Raw genomic sequence first — 22,500 nt, 5'->3', positions numbered from 1 at the left:
GTTGCTGCATATTTTATGTTAAAGGACAACTGAAGCAAGGTGATATGGAGGCTGCCATATTTATTTCCTTTTAAGCAATACCAGTTGCCTGGCTATCCTGCTGATCCTCTGCCTCTAATACTTTTAGTCATAACCTCTGAACAAGCATGCAGCAGATGAGATGTTTCTGAAATTGTCAGATCTGGCAATATTAGCTGCATGCTTGTTTCTGGTGTTATTCAGACACTACTGCAGCCAAATAGATCAGCAGGGCTGCCAGGCAACTGGTATTGTTTAAAAGGAAATAAATATGACAGCCTCCATATTCTTGCCACTTCTCTGTAATAGGGGAGACTACTGAAAGCATCCACTCAGTTTACTCTTCTACTAAATAGATTTGGTACGATTGTACAATCAAGATTGTACCATTAGTGGGCACCTTTCAGGTTCCCATCCACCTCTATCCTAAATATTATTAGATTGGAGAAATGTTAAGTTGCCACATTAACAGTACAATTTTTATTAAATTATTATACTTTCAATACAGAATGTATTGCATGAAAACAGAGAAGCTAATGGGACTAATCAATGTTAACCATAATATCATTTCCTTAAAGAAATGATTGTTCCACTTGGTGGATCATAACTGGTGGAGATATGATCGCAAGTTGGATTGTTTAGTGGTGTGACTCAATTAAATACAATATTTTCTTTCAGGGCGCATTCACAGTGTAACGTTATTGTCCTGCATTATAACTCAGGTTAACTCACTGTAATGTTAAAAAACTCCCCTAGGGGTACTCACCTCATCGGTCCCACGGCGGCGGCGAAAATCCTCCCGGAGGGCCGGCAACGTAAATATTTACCTTTTGGCTCCAGCGCAGGCGTAGTATCCGCTCCTTCCCACGGAGATAGGCGGAAATAGCCGATCTCCGTCGGGCCGCTATACTGCGCAGGTGCAAGTCTCCTGCACCTGCGCAGTAGAGCGGACCCGACGGAGAACGGCTATTTCCGCCTATCCCCATCAGAAGAGCCGCAACAGCGACCCCGCTGGAGCCTGGAAAGGTAAATATTGAACAGGCTGTCGGGCCGCTGTTCGGAGGGCTGCAGCGAGACCCCCGTGGGACAGAGGAAGCCTCATTAGGATCCGGAGGCTTCCCCCTCCAATGTGTGTACCCCCCAGGGGTCGTTTTTGGTTTTACAGTGTCTCTTTAAGCCTATGTGACATGCACAGTGTGGCGTTAACGTTGCATTGTAAATGTTGCGTTATGGTAACTCACTGCTTGCAGTGCGTTGCCTCTAAACACAGACGTTAAACAGATAAAGAGAGGCATAATTTTCATTGACTGTAAGCTCCACTGAATCTACTGTATGCCACGGTAACGCAGTGTTGCCTTACCACCTTTTTTTGCATTGCGATGCTGCGTTGCGACTTTAACATTGCATTACAATGCAACGTCCCACTGTGAATATGCCCTCAAACAGTGATCTCATTGAAAATAAGATCGTCCGCTAAAAACTGTATCGTTTATGGAAACCTTTAGATACTGCGGTCAGGGAACCAATCCAATAAACGAAAATGCTGTAAGCTTATACTCCAAGCAGTTCCATCTGTTACAGGGAACTACAATTCCCAGCAGACCCACCTAGTGCACCTCACCAAAGGCTGAACCCTGGGGACGGTGGTGTTTGGGGTTCACAAAAAAACAGATCAGTGACACACTGAAGCGCCGTTGCTGAGACCGCAGAGGTGACAGGAAGCTGCTGCGGTGTGTCGTGTAGATCTTATCTGGGCTCAGTGACGTCAATCCAGTCACTTCACTACTGTATGGGGAAGTGAGAGACCGACACTGCCAGGCCGTCTGCCTGCCTCCAGCGTGACTGATCCCGTGCAGGGCCTCCGAGCTGATATGGGGCAGCCCTGGCCAGGGTAATATACATGAGTGACGCAGGGAAGGCGACTCCCAAGGTAATGAGGAGATGAGGCAGAAAGCAGATTTCCAAATTTACAACAAATTAAAGGACCACCATCGCCCAAATTATAAAATTTAAAATACATGTTAACATACAAATAAGAAGTACGTTTCTTCCAGAGTAAAATAAGTCATACATTACTTTTCTCCTATGTCGCTGTCACTTACAGTAGGTAGAAGAATTATGACAAAACCAACAGGTTTTTGAGTAGCCCATCTCCTCAAGGGGGTTTCTCAGGGTTTTCTTTTTTTTTTTTTTTTTTTAAAGCACAAAGCGAATGGCAGTTGCTCCGTCCAGCTGCCAGAAGCACACAGTCATACATGCAAGAGTGCAGGACTTTTTTTTTTTGAAGAGTAATAGTAAAGCTTGGCTAAGGCAGGGTTTACACTTATTAAAATACGCATGCGAATAGCGATTGTGCAAAACCACATCCTTCACAAATCTAATGAAAGTCAATGGAGAAATGTTTGCGCTTTGGATGCCCAAGAAAAATCTTGCACATGGAGCATGCAAATTCCCACTGATGTTCATTAGCTGCAGAAAAAAAAAGGTGAAAAAAATTGCATATGAATGCAAATTTTAACGCAAAAAAAAAATGCGTAAACACGGTCGTTTTTCCAGAGTGGTAAGTGTGAACCCCGTTCCTCACTGTCATGTTCGCTGTCTTATAGGAGTTGCACAAAAGGAAATGTTTTGAAAGGAGAGTGTCTGCTCACTTGGACACACATTCCCTAGCACAAGTGTCTGCTCACTCGGACACACATTCCCCTAGCACAAGTGTCTGCTCACACGGACACACATTCCCCTAGCACAAGTGTCTGCTCACACGGACACATTCCCTAGCACAAGTGTCTGCTCACTCGGACACACGTTCCCTAGCACAAGTGTCTGCTCACTCGGACACACGTTCCCTAGCACAAGTGTCTGCTCACACGGACACATTCACTAGCACAACTGTCTGCTCACACGGACACATTCCCTAGCACAAGTGTCTGCTCACTCGGACACACATTCCCTAGCACAAGTGTCTGCTCACTCGGACACACATTCCCTAGCACAAGTGTCTGCTCACTCGGACACACATTCCCTAGCACAAGTGTCTGCTCACTCGGACACACATTCCATAGCACAAGTGTCTGCTCACACGGACACATTCCCTAGCACAAGTGTCTGCTCACTCGGACACACATTCCCTAGCACAAATGTCTGCTCACTCGGACACACGTTCCCTAGCACAAGTGTCTGCTCACTGGGACACACGTTCCCTAGCACAAGTGTCTGCTCACACGGACACATTCCCTAGCACAAGTGTCTGCTCACTCGGACACACATTCCCTAGCACAAGTGTCTGCTCACTCGGACACACATTCCCTAGCACAAGTGTCTGCTCACTCGGACACACATTCCCTAGCACAAGTGTCTGCTCACACGGACACATTCCCTAGCACCAGTGTCTGCTTACTCGGACACACGTTCCCTAGCACAAGTGTCTGCTCACTCGGACACACGTTCCCTAGCACAAGTGTCTGCTCACTCGGACACACGTTCCCTAGCACAAGTGTCTGCTCACACGGACACATTCCCTAGCACAAGTGTCTGCTCACACGGACACATTCCCTAGCACAAGTGTCTGCTCACTCGGACACACATTCCCTAGCACAAGTGTCTGCTCACTCGGACACACATTCCCTAGCACAAGTGTCTGCTCACACGGACACATTCCCTAGCACAAGTGTCTGCTTACTCGGACACACGTTCCCTAGCACAAGTGTCTGCTTACTCGGACACACGTTCCCTAGCACAAGTGTCTGCTCACTCGGACACACGTTCCCTAGCACAAGTGTCTGCTTACTCGGACACACATTCCCTGGCACAAGTGTCTGCTCACTCGGACACACGTTCCCTAGCACAAGTGTCTGCTCACACGGACACACGTTCCCTAGCACAAGTGTCTGCTCACACGGACACATTCCCTAGCACAAGTGTCTGCTCACACGGACACTATCCCTAGCACAAGTGTCTGCTCACTCGGACACACATTCCCTAGCACAAGTGTCTGCTCACTCGGACACACATTCCCTAGCACAAGTGTCTGCTCACTCGGACACACATTCCCTAGCACAAGTGTCTGCTCACACGGACACATTCCCTAGCACAAGTGTCTGCTCACACGGACACACATTCCCTAGCACAAGTGTCTGCTCACACGGACACACATTCCCTAGCACAAGTGTCTGCTCACACGGACACACATTCCCTAGCACAAGTGTCTGCTCACTCGGACACACGTTCCCTAGCACAAGTGTCTGCTTACTCGGACACACGTTCCCTAGCACAAGTGTCTGCTTACTCGGACACACGTTCCCTAGCACAAGTGTCTGCTCACTCGGACACACGTTCCCTAGCACAAGTGTCTGCTTACTCGGACACACATTCCCTGGCACAAGTGTCTGCTCACTCGGACACACGTTCCCTAGCACAAGTGTCTGCTCACACGGACACACGTTCCCTAGCACAAGTGTCTGCTCACACGGACACATTCCCTAGCACAAGTGTCTGCTCACACGGACACTATCCCTAGCACAAGTGTCTGCTCACTCGGACACACATTCCCTAGCACAAGTGTCTGCTCACTCGGACACACATTCCCTAGCACAAGTGTCTGCTCACTCGGACACACATTCCCTAGCACAAGTGTCTGCTCACACGGACACATTCCCTAGCACAAGTGTCTGCTCACACGGACACACATTCCCTAGCACAAGTGTCTGCTCACACGGACACACATTCCCTAGCACAAGTGTCTGCTCACACGGACACACATTCCCTAGCACAAGTGTCTGCTCACTCGGACACACGTTCCCTAGCACAAGTCTCTGCTCAAGAGAGCATAGATAGAAATGAAGAAAATGGCATTTGGAGTTTCTGGGTCTGGGGACTCAGCAGTTGCTATGAGTGCTGCTCCAGTAAGCGGACCTGCATTTGGAGTATCTGCAGGTGGGTCTGGGGACTCAGCAGTTGCTATGTTTGCTGCTCCAGTAAGCGGACCTGTATTTGGAGTGTCAGCAGGTGGGTCTGTAAACTCAGTAGTTGCTGTGCTGCTCCAGTAAGAGGACCTGCATTTGGAGTTCCTGCAGGTGGGTCTGGGAACTCAGCAGTTGCTATGCATGCTACTCCAATAAGCAGACCTGCATTTGGAGTGTCTGCAGGTGGGTCTGGGGACTCAGCAGTTGCTATGGGTGCTGCTCCAGTAAGCGGACCTGCATTTGGAGTGTCAGCAGGTGGGTCTGTAAACTCAGTAGTTGCTGTGCTGCTCCAGTAAGCGGACCTGCATTTGGAGTTCCTGCAGGTGGGTCTGGGGACTCGGCACTTGCTGTTCTGCAGAGAACAAGAATAAACAAAGCCGGAGAGACAGAACAGACACTAAATGGCACATCATTGGCTGAAACCTTCAGAAGATCATTTGCAATCCTCGCACCAGCTCTACATGGGACAGCGCATGCTATGATGTGAATATATCATCAGTGCACCATAAGACTGGTCTGTCTCCTTAACTTGCCAGTTTGCAGCCAGCTACAACTTCCCACAACTGGGTGAAGCTGAAATTTCACCTCTTTGTGGAGTGCAGAATGCCTAGAAGCTTCCCAGCTGATCTCTCAGCTGTGTCAGCTGGCTGCCTTGGCAGAGCAGCTAATTTGTAAACACAGGTAATTAACCCCATGTCTGCTTCTATGAAAGCAGGAAGTCGACACACTGCAGATTTATTGCAGGATTTGTATCAGCTGTAACACAGAAATGTATTTCTGTAAAGGTTATTATGCTGTTACTGATCTTTAAGAGCACAGAGGAAGTTTTGAGTTTAGGTCCGCTTTAAAAGCAACAGAAAATGGCGATATGAAAACTCGGTAGCATGTGAGTATCTTGTGATAAAGCTGCACAACGAGGGTACAATTTACAAAGTGCATTCATTAACTTGCATTGATAATTACCCCTTCCCAAGAAATTCCCAAATCCTGAATATTCTGCCCTTTGGGGAATCAGGTATCTCCTGCTCAATGTCAGGGGGTCAGGCTGCTTTCACCTTGCAGCTGGTGAGCGGATACACTCCAGATATTTACACGTGAAGTGATGGCTGGATTTAGGTCACATGTCCGGAGTTGCAGCTTAATGTCAGGCATCCGCGCTGGTGGGGGGGGGGGGTGTAAAACAAACCAGTACACCTGTCTGTGACTCTGCATTGTATATTCAGTCCCGTATAATCAGGGGAAAAGGCATGAAGCAGAAGGTAGCAGCCAGTCAGAGATAGGTGACGATAAGAGGTGTCGGAAGTCAACCCGAGACCCCAGTGCTGCAACCCGCGCCGGCCTCAACCGCAGCACAAGAAGGCGACATGGAGATTTCCGCGAAAGCAAACAACATCAGCCAATAAAAGAGGTCACCTATATTTAATACATCCCATTTCGGGCAGCACGGTGGCATAGTGGTTAACAATCTCCCCAGTTCGAATCCCAGTCAGGTCAACATCTGCAAGGAGTTTGCACGTTCTCTCTGTGTATGTGTGGGTTTCCTCCACGCACTCCAGTTTCCTCCCACATCCCAAAAACACGCAGATAAGTTAATTGGCTTTCCCCTAAAAATTGGCCCTGCATTCTCTCAATTGCCCCACCCATCTAATTTTTTATCACACCCGGCAGGAAAAAATTTCTGGGGAGAACACTGACCTTAACCTACTCTCCTAATGCCTAACACTAACCCATCTCATCTGTAACTAGCAAGCAACCGAAGGACTGTTGGCTAATGATAGCTGATAGGCTGATATTGGGCCCCTAACTCACCCTCGCTGCGCCATGTAACTGAGATTTAAAGGGATACTTAAAGGGATACTGTAGAGGGGTCGGGGGAAAATGAGTTGAACTTACCCGGGGCTTCTAATGGTCCCCCGCAGACATTCTGTGCCCACGCAGCCACTCACCGATGCTCCGGCCCCGCCTCCAGTTCACTTCTGGAATTTCAGACTTTAAAGTCTGAAAATCACTGCGCCTGCGTTGCCGTGTCCTCGCTCCCGCTGATGTCATCAGGATTGTACTGCACAGGCCCAGTATGGTCTGTGTCTGCGCAGTACGCTCCTGGTGACATCAGCGGGAGCGAGGACACGGCAACGCAGGCGCAGTGGTTTTCCGACTTTAAAGTCTGAAATTCCAGAAGTGACCCGGAGGCGGGGCCGGAGCATCGGTGAGTGGCTGTGCGGGCACAGAATGTCTGCGGGGGACCATTAGAAGCCCCGGGTAAGTTCAACTCATTTTCCCCCGACCCCCTACAGTATCCCTTTAAGCCTTTGAAAAAAAAAAAAAAAAACAGTTTTACTCACCTGGGGCTTCTACCAACCCCCTGCAGCCGTCCCATCCCCTCGCAGTCACTCTTGGATCCTCATGTCCCCCGCCGCCAGCTAGTTTCATATTCTCCAACAAGTTTACTGCGCCTGCGCAGGCCTGGCCACGAGTCTCCTAAGTGTTCCCATCCGTAATATCATCCCGCGCAGGACGCTATTGCGGATGGGAAAGTGTAGAAGGAGACACGTGGCCAGGCCTGTCGGCAAAACAAAAGTAACTGGCAGTGGGGGGCAGGAAAATACGATCGTGACTGCGAGGGCACGGGACAGCTGCAGGGGAGTAAAACTGATTTTTTTCTTAGGCTTAAAGGACACCTGTAGTGAGAGGCATATGGAGGCTGCCATATTTATTTCCTTTTAATCAATACCAGTTGCTTGGCAGCTCTGCTGATCCTCTGCCTCTAATACTTTTAGCCATAGACCCTGAACAAGCATGCAGCAGATCAGGCGTTTCTGACATTATTGTCAGATCTGACTGCTTGTTTCTGGTGCGATTCTGACATTACTGCAGCCAAATAGATCAGCAAAGCTGCCAGGTAACCGGTATTGTTTAAAAGGAAATAAAAATGGCAGACCCCATATACTTGCTTCCTGTTCCCTTTAAGTATCCCATTAACATTACTGTGAGCTATTCAACAGCTACAGAGCCCAGCACCCAGTTCACCGGTTCCAACCACAGGGTGCCCAACTGTGACTAGACTGTGATAAGGTGGTGTCCTCACTTGCTAATCAGTGGATTAGTACAGGTAAGAGAAATGAGTAACAAGGGCCTTTCTGCTGTGATTGGTTCTCTGCCTCTGGATCATGAGGTATCATCATTGTCGCATTGCTCAACTCAAACAGCGGCTGATGCAAATGGGTGAAAAATGTCAGAGCAAACTCCAGAGGAAGCAAATAAATTAATCATTTCCTAAGCTTCCTCCAGACAGCAGCGCCGGGGCTGTGGCCTCAAGCCCCAGCATCCCCAAGCTGCAATGTGAACAAAGCATTTGCTGAGGCCAATCTTTAGCCAGGGCAGGCCGTGCGGCCCCACACAGACGTGTCCCTGGGGGGGAGCAGACCGTCAGGCCGCATTATCGTCTGTCCTGATCCGTGTCCAATGAGGTGCAATGGGAGTCGTGACAACTGCAAACTGCTAAGTGTGCACATCTACCAGCTGGAAAATTACCAACCTAACTGCCCCCTGCATGACCCCTCCTCTGACAGCACCGCAGCCCTGGTCACACGCCTCACATCTGTGACTAATAGGCAACAGTGGGCCGTTCACTCTGCAGGTATTGGAATCGCATGACTCCCAACAGTAATAACCTGCTTTTACTGTTACTATATTCACTACACAGACACCCACACTCCCCACAGATCAGGTTTATTCTGTGTTACTGACTCGAGGAAGCCGGCAGGGACCCGTGAAACGCGTTGTAAACACTTTAACTGTTTATTAATAAAAACTTCTTTTATATTAGTCCCCTTGGTGGTCTGATTCTTTCCGGATTTTCGAGTCTAAAAGAGGTGCAATTGTTTGCATGCTTTTAGACCCTAAAACCTGGGAAAAAAAAAATAGAGAGATCTGCAGTAGCCCCAGCACTCACTCACCTACCTGGGGTCCAGCGCTGCAGTTCTCCCTCCGTCCTCTGGGTGGCGCTATAGCCCTGAAGTGAGACTGCTGGCTGTCGTCATGACGACAGACAGCGATCTCACCAGGGGGAAGCAGAGCCTCGGCAGAGGAAGAAGAATGGCGTTCCACATCGGGATCCTCCGGGGGAGGAGAGTTAAAACGCTCTGCATAGACCCCTTTCACTGGTGGCTACCACGAGTTCAGCTCGGGATAACCGCTCCTAGCTTGTTTTTTCCACCCCGAGCTGGACTCGTGATAACTGCTAAGGAGGTTGGTGTGAATCATCTGAAGAGGTAAGACGTCTCTTTATGTATTTCTATCGCTCTACAATACAGAATATAGAGAATGTACACAACCCTTTTATTTAGTGTCTCGACACCTCCTTTGGAGGTGATAGTCTTTTCCAAATTTGTAGTCAACTACAACTAGGAAAAACTCAAGGATCTGGGATACTAGCGTGGGGGTGGTCATTTCACCGTAGGCGCATATGGTGGTTGCAAATTTTGCAACCCACCCCTGTGAGTATCCATTACCCACAATTCTGTTTGTAAATCTGATCACCTAACAATACTACAACAATGGGTCCTGGTTTTCCCTTCACCATATAGGTACCAACCCTCCTTCCTTGAGCAATTGGAGTAACCTAAAAAATAGATCCACTGCTTTTATTGGGCTGTGTATGGGCAACCTTGGCCTACAATGGCCGATATCCCATCAGTACGTTGTACCTGCTAACATCACGCATCATTAGGGCTATGGCCCACTAGGGTGGGGAACCCACAGGAGTGACTGCAATTAGGCCAGTCATGGAGCTTTTTTTTTGGAGCTTTTGTGCTTTGGGACAATGCATAGGAACAACGCAAAATCACTTTCCACTAGCTGTACAAAAGCAATTTGGCAGTGATTTTAGCACTCGAACCACAAAAACAAGCAAAAATAACAAAAAACAAAGTGGAACTCACAATCACTCTACGAATAGCTAGCAGTGAAATAAAATCGCCTCTAAAAGTTCTGGAAATCACTGTAAAAAGTTCTAGAAAAAAACAGTGATTGCCATTACTTGTGGCCCCCGGTCTTCCTGTGTTATCTTCCGTAACAAAATATTCCTTGGTGCTGTACGTAAAATCATTCTACAAACAACAACAAAACAACCAATCAGAACTGGATAGTAGAGCCCCCCCCCCCCCCCCCCCAATTCAGAATGGAACATGCAGAGGGTAGAGGTTCCCCTTTAATCGTACAATTTTTAGTAAACGATCATTTTTTCAATCAGACTATTCGGATCGTATTGGATGACAACAAAGCAGCTGGTGGAGCCCAATCCATCCTGGGCGACTGCAGTTATAGGGAATAGTTCGGATTATTAAGCTTGTGGATTGCTTAGTTACAATCTTTTCTTTCAGTCAGGAGCACCTCATCGAAAATACGATCATTTAGTAAAAATTGCACAAATAACAGGCTCCTTACAGTGACAATGAAACAAGGGGAAAAAAGACAAACCTTATGATATAAAGAATTGTATGTGTTAATGAATAGAACATTAGTAGCAAATAAGAGAGTCTCCTATTTGTATTTTCAGTTATACAGCTTTTTTTTTTTTCTAACATTGCATCATTCCATCCTATCTGCAGTTTACAAACTCCACGCTGCATTGTAAACTATGCAGCAGAGCAGAGCTAGTGACCCCTTGATCTCCCCTGCAGTAAAATCTTATCTGAAGTTGCCTCTCACTGCTTTTTTTTTATGTATAAGTGCTTCAGAAAATAGGACCGTCTCCGACCCAAGTTGGGTCAGAGAGCTCAGAGAGGCCCTTTTGCATAGACAAGTTTCTTAACTCTTCCTGTACTGGAAACAATAGGAGACTGGTTTCTGTGCTACTAATGCTATATTTCTTAGCTCTACTACACATACAATTCATTATCTCATGAGTTTATTTTCACTTCAGATTCCCTTTACCTGTCCATAAACCGTACCAGAAGTCAGATAGATAGACAGGTTTTGTGATCCACAGACCACATCTTCAGGATAACAGATAAGATATACCATATGGCGCCTGATGCCCAATACGCAATCAGGGCAATGTACGTTGCTGGGGTTACAGGCACTCTCCTATAGCAATAGATGCTACACTAGCAGCATGCTGCACATTACCATATCAATACACACATTTCCCTGGTAACGACTATAGCACTTATAGGGTGAGAAGCGCTGACCCCTGCCATTACTACCGGTGAGCTTGCTGTGTGCTCCCTGCACATGCCAGTTTTACTGCTGCTTAGGTTATTAGGCCCTAGAATAGATAACTGGAATGATGCACAGATTCCAAGTAAAATAAAAGGGAATAACAATACATGCGTATCAACTATCTACAATAGCAGAAACAGGTCTGTGGAGGTGGAGTCAAAACTGTTTGGGGTACATGAAGGCAGTGGCTTCATAAACTGCGGAGTCGGATGATTATTGTACCCACTTCATAACCCTGCAAGGGCTGTGGAGTCAGAATCGAAGCACTTTTGGGTACCTGGAGTCGCAGCAATTTTGGGTACCTGGAGTCGCAGCAATTTTGGGTACCTGGAGTCGCAGCAATTTTGGGTACCTGAAGTCGCAGCAATTTTGGGTACCTGGAGTCGGAGGTTTCATAAACTGAGGAGTCGGAGTTGGATGAATCTTGCACCGACTCCACGGCCCTGACCAGAAACCTGTGAGTAAAAGCAGGCATCAGTGGCTACATGCATCTGTCTAACATAATTATATGTATCAAAGTTCAACCAAAAGTATAATCATCCGTAGATAGCTGAACGTGTACTAAGCTAGTTGTGGATGATTATAATTTTGTTTGGAGGTAATTTATATAATCTCTCATACATATAATTATGTTGGATAGAAGTCCCCGAATGATGTAATTATGTAGCCATTTATATAGGATAATTAATATCCTTACTACTTAATATCACTATTAAACTTTAGCATTAAGCACTGAAGGAGCTAGGCCGGCTCTAGTGAGGATTCCTTACCTGGTCATTGATGTGTTGTATATTATAGATGGATTTTGCTTGTACAGTTATTGTTTAGATTGAAGCTGGGTTAACCATAGACATGAATATCGTTTTGCGTTGTAACGCAGTGCTCTTGTCTAGTGACATTCAGCCTGGTACACACCTTCAATTTGGATTGGTCAATCACTGACCAATTTTACCAAATCCACGTAGTATGAGAGCTTTCTTTACAATCTGTTCATAATTCAACACCTGTTGGCTCTCATACTACATGGAGGTAGTAACATTGGCCAATCAAAATTTAAGGCCAACAGATTTTGAATACTATGAGCAGATTGTGTAGGTAGGCTCTCATACTACATGGAGGAGGTAATATTGGGCAGCGATTGGTCAATCAAAATTAGATGTTTTAACCAGGCTTTAAGGTGGGTACACACATCAGATAAAAGTCTTTGGAAATTGAAAGATCACAGACCAATTTTACCCCCTTCCATGTAGTATGAGAGCCATACTCTACACAGTCTATTCTATGGCGCTGACATCGTATAGAAATCTTTGCAAGATGCTGCACACAAAGATGCTGTACACATTCAAAAGATCATTATCTGCAAAAGATCAGTTGCTGCAAAATGCATTCATAGGCTATGATAGTGATGGCTAACCTTTCAGAGGCCGAGTGCCCAAACTGCGACTTAACATCGACTTTTTTTATCTCCGAGTGCCACTGGGGGGTCGCGGTGCGCGCAGCGCGCCGTGCCAAAGAATGGGCGTGGCCATGATATTGTATGGGCGGAGCTAACATAATGATGTAACAGCAAGGCATAAGAAAGCAGTGTTTTCCGCCATGATGTGGTGAAACGAGGATTCGCATCATGGGTGTGCAGAAACTGTATGATGCTATTTATACCCGCCGTAACCCCAAAGCAGCAAATATAGCCAACTATGACCATTAAGGGCTCATTCACACTATTTGCTGCACTGTCAGTTTTGACGCAACGCACATAATGTAAGATTCATATGGTAACATGAAAGTCAATAGACTTCCATGTTACCATTCACACTACAGGTGTGCGTTCCCATGCGTTACGTTGTAACGCATCTGGGAACATTTTAACGCACAACGCATACGTTTCCCCGATGGGTACAGCTGCCGGCGTCCACGCTTTAGCGCACCACAATGTGCATTCCGTGCGATCACTGTGCGTTGGCAGCGCATGCATGAAATCGCATTCGTGCATACGTTCTGTAGTGTGAATGAGCCCTTAATAATAAATGCAGCAAGTTACCCCAGACAATAAACGCAATGTTTGCAACATTTCAGCAGAAAATAATGCAATGTGGGCCACATTGCACCAGAAAACAAACGCAGTGGGCAGCATTTCACCAGAAAACAAACAGCGGGCAGCATTTCACTAGAAAACAAACAGTAAGCCACATTTCACCAGCAAACAAACGCAGTGGGCCACATTTCACCAGAAAATAAACGCAGTGGGCAGCATTTCACCAGAAAACAAACAGCGGGCAGCATTTCACTAGAAAACAAACGCAGTGGGCCACATTTCACCAGAAAACAAACGCAGGGGGTAGCATTTCACCAGCAAACAAACGCAGTGGGCCACATTTCACCAGAAAATAAACGCAGTGGGCAGCATTTCACTAGAAAACAAACAGTGGGCCACATTTCACCAGAAAATAAACGCAGCGGGCAGCATTTCACTAAAAAACAAACAGTGGGCCACATTTCACCAGCAAACAAACGCAGTGGGCCACATTTCCCCAGAAAACAAACGCAGAGGGTAGCATTTCACCAGAAAACAAACGCAGTGGGCCACATTTCACCAGAAAAACGCAGTGGGCCACATTTCACCAGAAAACAAACACAGTGGGCAGCATGTCACAGGACATAAACACAATGTGACAAAACATTTTACCAGAAAATAACACAGTGGGCCGCATTTTACCTGAAAAAAAAGTAATGTACTCACCTGACAGAAGTCTTCTCTCTCGGCTGGGCTCTAGCGCATCTCCCCCGGACATTCCTCCTGCAGTCTCCCGCGCTGCCGCTGACAGGCAGAGTGCAGGGCTATGGGAAGATGGCGCCCGAAGCCCTGTACTGGAGACACAAATAGTCTCCAGTACAGGGCTTCGGCAGCCATCTTGCCGTAGCCCTGGTCTGCCTCCCGGGAGACTGCGGGGCTGCGGGATATGAACTGGTGCGGCGGCGGCGTCTAGTAGACGCTGCGGCCAGTTCATAAGCAGCGGTGGCGTGCCAGCAGATTAGGCTACGCGTGCCATAGGTTCGCCACCGCTGGTCTATGAGATCTGCAGATCCTCATACACACCTTGTTTAACAGACATTCATCTGCAGATCAGACAATCATCTGCTGATCAAAAGATCCATCCTGCTGGATCTTATCTGCATATGATTGTCCATTAAACAAGGTGTGTATGAGGATCTGCAGATATCATCGACTATAAATGCAATTTGCAGGAACGGATATTTTGCAGATACTGATCTGTTGCATGTGTGCAGCATCTTGCAAATCTTGCAAAGATTTCTATCTGATGGGGATGTCAGCTCCATAGAATAGACTGTGTAGAGTATGGCTCTCATACTACAAGGAAGGGGGTAAAATTGGTATGTGATCTTTCATTTTCCAAAGACTTTTATCTGATGTGTATATGAGCCTTTAGCCCTGGAAATTAAAGTGACTCCGAGCAGTGCCTGTGGGTATGCCTTTAAGCATACCCACAACTAATTAATTATATCCTCACACCTACCAGCATGATGTTTGTAATTATATCCCCCGGGTTCCTTGTATTTCATTGCATTGCACTGAATGGAGCTGCCGACACTGGGCAAAGTGTCGTCCTGCATAATACAATGCTGAATAAGGAATCCTAGATGGCGGCCAAAAATAACAAAAACTAAAAGGTGTAGGGTGGCGGTTTATATATCATTGGAAAGACAGCTTCAAAATGGTATGCATCTTTCCATAGTTACTGCACTGAGTCCCTTTGAAGTCTGGTACACACTTTCAATTATGATTGTCCAATCACTGACCAATGTTACCACCTCCATGTGGTATGAGAGTTTACCTACACAATCTGCTCACAGTATTCAGTATCTGTTGGCCCTCATACTACATGGAGGTGGTAACATTGGTCAGTGATTGGCCAATCAGAATTGAAAGTGTGTACCGGGCTTAAATGTGCTTAATTTAAGTAGAAATCCATATAGAATATAAATGCGTGTCTGTAAAACATGCCAGTGTGTACTTTGCAATACCTTCTATTTTGTATGGTTATCTTTGTATTTGTTTTTACATTAATAATGGTTTAGGTCACATTATAGAAAACAAAAAAATGACCATCTATATGAGATATCTCAGTGTTCTCCCCAGAATTTATTTCCTGCCGGGTGGCATGAAAAAATAGCTGGGTGGGGCGAGATGAAAGAATACAGGGCCGGCGCTTCTCTGCACAACTCTGCTCACACCAGCGTGATGACAGCCGGGTGCTCACCAAAACTACCCGGGTGGAGCACCCGGCTAAAAGAGACTGGTGAGAACAATGTATCTAGTCTAGGTAGAAAGCACTACTGACTTGACAAAGTTGTTGTACCACAAAACAGGTTGGTGTACTTATAAAACATGCTCTGATCTGTAAGTATCTGTGTGAATTCTGGGAAGCAACGAGTATAGCTTATTCTTATAAGCTATAACTTTTTTTTTTTGGGGGGGGGGGGGGGGGCTCCCGACATCTGCACCGTCCATCTGGTCTGCATTTTGTTATGGTTGATGCAATGATTTCTTCATTTTCTTTGGATAGTCAGAGGTCAGTGCTGTGGCGTCAGAGTTGAGGAGTCCTCTGAACAATTTTGGGTACCTGCAGTCGGAGTCAGTAGTTTCATAAACTGCAGGGTTGAATTATTTTGTACCCACTCCATAGCTATGATGCAAAGCCTGTGGAGTCGGAGTCAAGGAGTCAGAGTTGGAGCAATTTTGGGTACCTGGAGTCGAAGTTGGAGGTTTCATGAACTGAGGAGTTGGAGTCGGATGATTTTTGTACCGACTCCACAGCCTTGATATTACCAGATCCCTCTGCTTGCAGTCCGCCGTTCCATCGCCGGGTCCCTCTTTATAGTCTGTCTGTGAACGTGACAGAAGAGTGGCGCAACCGCACTGGGCATGCTAGTGTATGGTATGCGCAGCACAAGAGAACGCTTGCGCATGGAGTTTTTTTTCCTCCATGCACGAGCGCTTCCCTCTACCTGGCTTGCATGGGCCCCGCATATGCCCACTTAGGATGCACTTGCCCACAGTGACGCTCCCCTCCAGAAGAAACCTGTGTGACCCGCTCACTATGGGAGAAAACCGCTTTACAAACGTTATTGTATTGACCCACTGGGTTGAATAGGTATAAAGGGACAATGCTCTGGACCTGCAGGAGGATCACTATCCAGTGATTTCTCACTACTGAGGTAAGAAAGAGATGGTTCTTTTTGTTTTTTTCTTCACACTTCAAGATTGCTTTAATGATACATATCTGTATGTAACATAATAGCTTCCACTAGATGGCAGTATATGCCACAAGGAGAATCAAAGAGACAACAGGTGGTTGTAGGCAGACTTGTGTGCTCTGTTTATCCCTTCCACACAATAATGGCCACACTCCAACCAACATCTCACTTGTAGGAAACACCAGATAACTTCCTCTGCAACATAATCATTTGAAAATTCTACTATGCCTTAAGGTGGCCACACACCATACAATTTTTTAAATATCTGTTCAATTTAAGAATTGCAATACATTTTTCGGACTGATTGTAACATTTCAAAAATATGACCCATGTACCACACACGTACATACCACACACGTACATACCGTACATAATTTCCCCCAATTATGATAAAAATGATTGGAAACTGACAAAATTGCTAGGGTGTGTGCATTAATAAATTGACAATTAACACACATCACACAATTTTTAGAAAGACTGAAGAAAAATATCTGGCATTCCGGATCTTTAAAAAATCGAAAAAAACGGGAAATCCTATCGGATTTTTCAGTCAAATGAAAAAAAAAAAAAAGCTTTCGATTTTGGGGGGATATCCGATCGTTTTTATCAAATTGCCGTAAAATCGGTTCATTTTATTGTATCTCGTGTGGCCATCTTAACGCCACTCTCAACCCCCCAAACCACAGAATTTGCAATATCAGATAAAATAGGTACGTCGGACAAATTTGTTGTACTCAATGCAATCGTATGGAAGGCTGGAAGGGAAGGAAAGAAAAGTGCTGATTTGCATTACTCCCCCATATTGATTTAAAGGGAACCTACAAGTATTTGGAGGATGCCATATTTATTTCCTTTTAAACTAAACAGATTACTTGGCAGTCCTGCTGGTCTTTCTGAGATCTGTATTGTCTGGATCACACACCTTAAAGGAATACTGTAGGGGGGTCGGGGGAAAATGAGTTGAAGTTACCCGGGGCTTCTAATGGTCCCCCGCAGACATCCTGTGCCCACGCAGCCACTCACCGATGCTCCGGCCCCGCCTCCAGTTCACTTCTGGAATTTCTGACTTTAAAGTCAGAAAACCACTGCGCCTGCATTGCCCTGTCCTCGCTCCCACTGATGACACCAGGAGCGTACTGCGCAGACCAAAGACCATACTGGGCTTGTGCAATACACTCCTGGTGACATCAGCAGGATTGAGGACATGGCAACGCAGGCGCAGTGGTTTTCAGACTTTAAAGAGGAACTGTAACATAAAAATATCCCCTGGGGGGTACTCACCTCGGGTGGGGGAAGCCTCCGGATCCTAATGAGGCTTCCCACGCCGTCCTCCATCCGTCAGGGGTCTCGCTGCAGCCCTCCGTGGAGTCCGGGCAGCGGTGACGTCATTATTTACCTTCCTGGCTCCTGCGCAGGCGCTCTGACGGCTGTCGGCTCCGAACTACACGGAAATACCCGATCGCCGTCGGGTCCGCTCTACTGCGCAGGCGCAAGTTTCCTGCGCCTGCGCAGTAGAGCGGACCCGAATGAGATCGGGTATTTCCGTGTAGTTCGGAATGGAAAGCCGCCACAGCGCCCCCGCTGGAGCCAGCAAAGGTAAATATTGAAATGACAGTCGGCACAGTCGCCGGCTGTTCGGAGGGCTGCGGAGAGACCCCCGTGGGACAGAGGACGGCGTGGGAAGCCTCATTAGGATCCGGAGGCTTCCCCCACCCGAGGTGAGTACCCCCCAGGGGATGTTTTGAATGTTACAGAGTCTCTTTAAAGTCTGAAATTCCAGAAGTGAACCGGAGGCGGGGCCGGAGCATCGGTGAGTGGCTGCGCGGGCACAGGATGTCTGCGGGGGGCCATTAGAAGCCCTGGGTAAGTTCAACTCATTTTCCCCCGACCCCCCTACAGTATCCCTTTAAAGCAGATCAGAACTCAGAACTTCCTCTCTGCTCTTAAAAGATACTCGACAGCATAAAAAAAAAAAAAAATATAGAAAAACATTCCTTTGTTACAGCTGACACAAATCCTGAATGGATCTACTTCCTGCTTTCATGGATGCAGACATATGGTTAACATCCTGTGCGTTACGAAATGCCCTTCAATGGGCAGAACCTTTGGCAACATTTTTTGTGACTTATCCTCAGAGTCGTGTAATAATTCTGTACGTTGTGTTTTTACATATGGACGGCTAATTTTTTCTTTCTAGCAAATGTTCCGTTCTCACGGGCTGACCCTTCACATGGAAACACAGAGAGCAAAAAAAGATACGTGGAAAAATGCGATAATGTGGGAACCACCGCAGGGGGACGGAGACTTCGTGGCCATCTGTGATGGAGGGAGGAGATTCCGAGCCACTCCGAAGCAAAAGGGGTTAAGTGGAGAGGTTGGGGCAAAAACTAGAATAGAAGCCTTCCTACTACGCGGGGATCAGGTGGTCATACAGTCATTAAAGGAAATGTTGGGGGGAAAAAAAAAGATTGAGAAAAAAAGAAAAATACCTGCTGCATAATGTATCTACTCTTCAGTGACCTGCTGTACTCTTCTGACACCCAGTTAGTCTGAGCCAATCCCCCTTTACTCACATGGATTCTAAAGGACGACTGAAGTGAGAAGAATATGGAGGCTGCCATATTCATTTCCTTTTAAACAATACCAGTTCCCTGGCAGTCCTGCAGCTGCTGATCTATTTGACTGCAGTGGTGTCTAAATAACACCAGAAACAAGCATGCAGCAAATCCAGTCAGATCTGACAATGCCAGAAACACTTGATCTTCTGCATGCTTTTTCGGGGTCTATGGCTAAAAGTATTAGAGGCAGAGGATCTGCTGGACAGCCAAAAGGAAAGTTACTCTCAGGCAAAATATTTGATAGCAGATTTACCCCTAGAAGCTTCTGTGTCCTTCGCCACAGTTCCGCCTTCAGCCACTCCTTTAGGGTCCCCTCTGTATCGACTTATACGCACGCGGAAGTACACGCCCTTTGGGCTCCTGTTGCTGGGAGTACTGTTGTGCCTGTGCAGAATGCGCCCAATTATGGGAGCGCGAAGCCACCAACGGCCGCTACAGAGGGTGGATCCCAGAAGAGTGGCTGAGCGGAGAAGTATGCGATCGCATAATCTGTGGGTGTCGGTCATCGTTAAAAATCTGACATGACACATCTTTAAGGTGGCCATACACTGGCCCGATTCGCGGCCGTTTCGACAGCAGATTCGATCCTGGGATCGAATCTGCTGCCAATCGTTCGCGCTAAACGCACCCGCCGATCCGATTTCCTCCCGAAATCTGATCGGTCCGTCGATCGCGCCGTGCGGGAAATTACCCTCGATCGCGGGTAGGGAGCGCGTCGCTAGCGTCGGCCGATCCGATTAGGTATACATTACCTGACGCTGGCTCCCGGGCGACTTCTCTGCATCTTCTCCGCGCTGCACCCGCTCCATCCCGGCGCTTCCTGTCACTGCAGTGACCAGGAAGTTCAAATAGAGGGCGCTCTATTTGAACTTCCTGGTCACGGAGTGACACAGGAAGCGCCGGGATGCAGCGGGTGCAGCGTGGAGAAGATGCGGAGAAGATGCCCGGGAGCCAGCGTCAGGTAATGTATGATCGGGGGGGGGAGGGGGACAGGCGGCAGCGGCGGCTCCACAGATTGTGATCGGTTTCAGGCTGAAATCGATTCACAATCTGTTTGCAGTAGAGGCAGCCATACGATCCCTCTCTGATCAGATTCGATCAGATAGGGATCTGTCAGCTGGTCGATCTAATGGCAAATCGACCGGTGTATGGCTACCTTTAGAGATCTTCATTGCGTTGCTGTACCCAGCAATATTTTTCATGCTGAGATAATGCACTTTCTATTGCAGAGCTGGGTGGGAGTGCCTGAAGACTGGGAGGAGGGCAAGCAATGCATACAGTCAGGCAGAGGAGAGTAAGGGAGGAAATTACATCAGGATTGGATTCAAGATAGACACAGTTAAAATGGAGAATCCTAAGAAGGATTTTCTCTTTTTTTACTATAGAAAGATCACTAAAATAAAAATGTGGACAGTACAATACATATGTTATGTAAGTAGAGCAAGTATTTATCTACCTTTATATGTTTTTTCTTTCTGAGATAGTATGTCTGACAGCTCCTCTTTAACAAAATACAATGTTTTCTATAGTTTTTTTTTTTTTTTTTAAGATTTAAGCTGGCCATACACTTATAGATTTCCACTCAATGTTCCAAAACGATTGATTCCTTTCTGAAAGGAACCAATCAGGAGGAGTCGATTCCTACTACACACTGCACATCAATTTCCAACAGATTCCAGCAAGGAATCTATTGCAAATCGATTGAGTTACACTGTTTGATGCAGTGCAAAGCTATAGGCCATCGATCTACAAATGCTCTTGCCGGCCTCCGATTAACATTTTCCATCCTGTCCAATACTTTACATCGATTTTTCAAAAATTGATCTTACATTCTGGGGGGTTGATTCCCAGCAAATGAATCAAATCTGCAAGGAATCAAATAAGAAAATCGATGAGTGTATGGTCCCCTTTGGGGTTTAATACCCTTTTTAAAGTTGACTGGGGAAGGGAGTGGCAAGTATTTTTCACATTTTTTGTTTTCATTGTGCAAATGCCGCAAAACTTTTTCATGTGTAAAAATAATGTGAAATAAATCTATTAAATACATCTAAAAAAGGGGGAAAAAATGACGACCAACACATTGTGTTTCCTCTACAGACAGTCATTGAAAATTGTGCCAATCAGACACATAGGAGGTATAATATTTCAGAGCAAGAAAGAACGGAGAGAACTCAGAATCATTCCTACATAAACCAAGTCTCTTGTTTGAACAACCTGGTTGGACAGTTTGCTTTTTTTCCATCTGATTATTCAACGTGGTAAACTCATACGCCTTATTGGTTCCCCTCCCTAAATAATAATGTTTCTTCCATTATGTGAGAGGACTAGAAAGGTGCCTCACGTGCTGGGACTTGTAGTTTTGTCTGCAAAGTTTTGCATCGTGCGCCCGTTCTCCTGTGATCAGACAGGTGCTCTTATGATACAGAGGAAAACTCTCTGTGTGGCGTGTGTGTGATGCGGCCAGATATCACAGGAGCACACGGGCGTCGCCATAGAAACACGACTTGGATGAGGATAAACAATGAGGAGATGCCATGGCAACCGGACACAAGCCGGGAATCCTCCTGTTACAGAGAGACCACTGAGAGGTCACACGCCACCATTGCCCGCCACTGACACCAGAGCTGTAATAATAAAGGGTTACATTGACTGTGTAGCACATCCTTATTGTACCCCTCCAGCCCGGGTGTAGCTATTTTTACCACCCACCAATCTCATCCCAAAAAACTTCTGTGTGACTAATAACTGCTACTATCCCCAAGAAGCCATGGGTAACCTGTACTAATGACCGTTCAGCAGTAAAGAAAATTCTTAAATAGAGGCGTCAAAATTGGATAAAACCGTTTAAAAAAGTTTAATAGAGTTATCTCCCTAGAAGACAGACACAATTCCGTTATTTTTATATATAAAAAAACTAACATTTATTAGATGCTTAACTTTGCAATGCGTTTTGCAGGTACAGTACTGCTTCATCAGGCAAATCAGAGAAAAACTGGGGGGGGGGGGGGGGGGATCAAAATCATGGCTAAGGACCCATACACAGTTTTCAAAAGTTGGTAAGAAGACAAATATATGCAAGACAGTATATATCCAAAAATAGTGTATATCATTAAAAGGAGGAATAAAAATGTGAAATGTATAAAGTGCACACAATAGGAAAAAAAATGCACCTTACATATAACAAGTATAGAAATAGGCCATGTTGAAACGTGTATTATAGGTGTATTAAGATAAAAGGGGAAAATGGGCTAAAGTGCATAAAAGGGCTGGAAATTGATGCAAACAGTACATGGGCAAAGTAAGGTATCGAATTGTCAAATAGTGGTAGCACTTACCTAGTGTGGGTCTGGAGTAAAGCCACGCGCCTCTGTAAAGGTTGGGCACGCTTTGGCTGTGTTTATATTGGA

At 46.3% G+C, this 22,500-nt stretch overlaps 1 protein-coding gene across 7 annotated transcripts in view; it reads right to left on the bottom strand.

The window, feature by feature from the left end:
- The window catches only part of PDE3B (phosphodiesterase 3B), a 205,530-nt gene that overhangs the window by 70,581 nt on the left and 112,449 nt on the right, over positions 1–22,500 (bottom strand). Inside the window, exon 1 of one of the 7 annotated variants that reach the window (XM_068261134.1) lies at positions 21,435–21,506. The exons of the other annotated variants lie outside the window; for them this stretch is intronic. The gene's annotated coding sequence lies outside the window, so the exon portion shown is untranslated. Of the gene's footprint in view, positions 1–21,434; positions 21,507–22,500 lie in introns of those variants that run through there. 7 annotated transcript variants of the gene reach the window in all.

This window comes from Hyperolius riggenbachi, chromosome 11 (genome assembly GCF_040937935.1).
Source record: "Hyperolius riggenbachi isolate aHypRig1 chromosome 11, aHypRig1.pri, whole genome shotgun sequence".
Classification (NCBI taxonomy): Eukaryota; Metazoa; Chordata; class Amphibia; order Anura; family Hyperoliidae; genus Hyperolius; species Hyperolius riggenbachi.
Note: the sequence above shows the minus strand (reverse complement) of the source record. Positions and strands in the feature narration are given on the sequence as shown.